The following is a 3,546-nucleotide window of genomic DNA, read 5'->3' as shown; positions in this document are numbered from 1 at the left end:
TTTAGAGAGTTGTTCTGAAATGAGAGTTTTAAAATAAGAGTGTACAAATAGAAGCTAATTTTCTTTCTAGCAACAAGGGAATATGATATCTTAAAAAACAAAACCAGCCTCTTTGTGCAAAACACCACAAATATTTGATGAAATACAAAGAAAAACTTTTCAAAGGCACTGCTGAGCAGACAGTGATATAAAGAAAAACTTCACAGGCTCCAAACAATGAAAAAACAGGAATTCAAAGAGGAAAATCAGCCAGCAGATGTCCTATGGTCTTCTGTCACTCACTGATGACCTGGAAATTAGGTTTTAAAGGACTACAGGGAGATAGGAGAAATAACTGAAGAGCTCATGCAAGTTGAGAATTCAGATTGGAAAAATGAATCATCAATAAAAGTGAGAATTAAGAAAAAACATCGCAGCGTAAAAGGAGATAGGGATGAGAGTAGCCCATCATGGTTTTGGTCTGGATCTAAAAGGACTAAGGAAGGTCAACAACAACCTTCCTCTATGAGTTGGTAAACATGTGCTAGCTATAGAACAAGTTTGCGAAGACCTAAAATGTGAGAGTCATCAGATTATTAGTTTGAAATAGTTCTTTGTTGATAGTAACTGGATAGAACAACAACAGAAATCTTCCCTTAATCTAATTTTTTATGAATTCATAATGACTCACTTTAAACTTAGTGGTTTACAATAGCAACAATTATTACTTTTGCTCACATATCTGCAATTGGGGCAAAATTTGTGGTGACAGCTTGTTTCTGCTCTTCAGACATCAGCAGGGGCATCTCAAACACTGAAAGACTAAGGATTCTTCTAGATATAAAAAATAATAATAAAAATAGATGCAAATCAATATATTTAAACAAATAAAAAATATGACAGAAGAATGACCAGTCACTCTTGGTTTTAGTTCTAACATGTAAAAATTTTGGAAGTCATCACTCCTATTCTTACAAAAAGAAAAAAAAATGAATAAACTAAAAATCAATAAATTTTCTTGGAATATCATAGAAATGAGTCCTCAGGACAAACTGCTACACAGAAATCTAGAGAGACATGAAAACACACAGCACAGAATAACAGCCAAGATTCATTTTCCTGGATTAGAAAGAACTGGAGTAAAAACTGGTAGGGACACTTAAATGGTAATTTTGACGAATTGCTAGTGACTGATAGTGGACCTGCATGACCATGAGAAAATCACGGGGCCTCAGTCTTGGGGTCAGTGCAGGGAGCGGGGAGTGTCACAATTTTGTGTTTTTCCTATAGGAACTCCATCAGGTTCTTACACTGAAGAGTCAAGAAAGATTTTCTTTGTCTCTAGCAAGGTGACAGAAAACTTAACCATTAAAAATAAACACAAATTCTTTTGGAAAAAGAAAAAAAAAAAAACAAAGAAAAGGCTTTATCAGAGCATTATTTTGTCTATAGGAAGAACATTTATCTGACTCTGTTTACCTCTAGGCTAAGGCTAAGGAAGAGAGTAAGCTAAGAAACACTTGTGAAAATATCACAACCCAAGAACACAGGATTAACTACAATGCACACATTTTTTCAGGAGATTATAGGATACTTTCCTTCTCTACTTCTAATCATCCTATCAACAGGAATACGGTATAATAGTAGATGCAACTGAAAGAACTGCAAGACACAGAGTCTATTGAAAGAGAAGTTCAGGACAAGGAGAAAGACAAAAGAAAGGACACTGGAAGATCTTGCATTCTCTTGCAAGTGCAGGTGACACATTAAAAAGTGTTTTTCAACTCCTAGTAGATTAATATGAAACTTCACACTAAAAGTCTACTTAGCCGAGCTTCTATTGCCCAATTAATTATATCTGGCTTTCAACCCACGGTTACTAGACACATCGAAAGACAAGAAAAACACTCAGTCTAATGGAATCAAGCAAGCATCAGAATCAGACTTAGATATGACACAGTTTTCAAATATAAAAAAATAAATCATAATCAATATATTAAGGGCGCTAATGGGAAGGTAAACAACATGCAATAAAATAGCAGTCAGCCGAGATATTCCATGGATATTAGGATAATATAAGAATATCATAAACAACTCATAAGACATTAAATTAAATAGAATAATTTCTTAGAAGATATAAACTACTGAAACTGACACAAAGAGAAATAGATAATTTCAATAGACATATCTATTAAAAATTTTATTCAGTATTTAATAACCTTTCAAAAAGAAAGAACCAGAACCAGACAGTTTTACTGGTGAGTTCTACTGAAAACGTGGAGAATCAATGATAGCACTTTTCGACAATCTATTCCAGAAAGTGGAGACAGAGGGAACACTTCAGAATTCACTCTATGAGGCCTGTATTACACTAATACCAAAACCAGATATTGCAAGAAAGGAAAACTATGGACTAATATGTCTCATGAACATAGATTAAAAAACCTCGACAAAAAATTAGCAAATGGAATTGAACATGGCATATGCTATACTGCAATACAATTCTGGCACTAACTACCGACTGTTAGATTCCATAAGTAAAGGCTCAGTCCCCAACATGACTGCTTTCAAATTCAGGGGGCCCCATATCATATGCAATTTTGACTAAGAGGCTACAGATTTTAGAATTCTCATAACTCCATCAGATTTTATAATTTAATAGGATAACTCACAGAACTCAGGAAAATGATATCTTTTCAATTGCCATTTTGTTATCAAGGATTAAAATTAGGACCATCCAAATGGAGAGACCTATAGAGAGAATTCTAGAAGGATCTCACAAGTGGAGCTATGTTCTCTCCCTGTTGAATTAGAACATATCACCCTCCTGACCCATTGACCTGTTTACTAACCAGAAAGCTAAGCTGGGTTTGGTGTCCAGAGTTTTTATTTGGTCTCATTATGTAGGTATTATTAATTGAATTATTGTCTAAGTGACTGTAATCAATCTCCAGCCCCCGCTACACTCTCATGAGTTTGGGTTGATATTACCTGGATCTAAGAGCCAATCCTCAAATCACATGGTTGCTCTTTCTGGACCTGTCAGTTTTCAACTTTACTCATCTTGAAACTCTTGGGAGCCCATCACCACTTATCTCATTAGTATGAAGTAAAGAATGAGCCTTGGGGCCCATCATGAAGACAATCCTATCCCTCAGGAAATTCCAAAGGTTTTGGAGCTCTACCCAGGACCCAGGACAAAGATTAGCCAAAGTCTTTATTATATGACACTATAAAATATTTGTACTCCATGACCAAGTGGAATATATTTCTGGTTTTCAAGATCATTTTAACATTCAGAAATCATTCAGTGGAATACTTCATAGCAACAGGGTAAAGAAGAAAAGCCATCTACTTATAGCAATTGATGCAGAAAAAGCACTTGACAAAATCCAACAGTCATTGCAATGGCTAATTTTATTTATCGACATGGCAGGTGTTTTTAGATGAGACTAATATTGACATTGATGAACTTTCAGTAAGCAGATTTCCTGCCATAATGTGCGTGGCCTCGTCCAATCAGCTTGAAAGCCTAGGTAGAACAAATAGACCAGCCTCATAGATAGA

The sequence above is a fragment of the Pteropus medius genome, unplaced genomic scaffold (assembly GCF_902729225.1).
Source record: "Pteropus medius unplaced genomic scaffold, Ma_sr-lr_union100, whole genome shotgun sequence".
Taxonomy (NCBI): Eukaryota; Metazoa; Chordata; class Mammalia; order Chiroptera; family Pteropodidae; genus Pteropus; species Pteropus medius.
Note: the sequence above shows the minus strand (reverse complement) of the source record.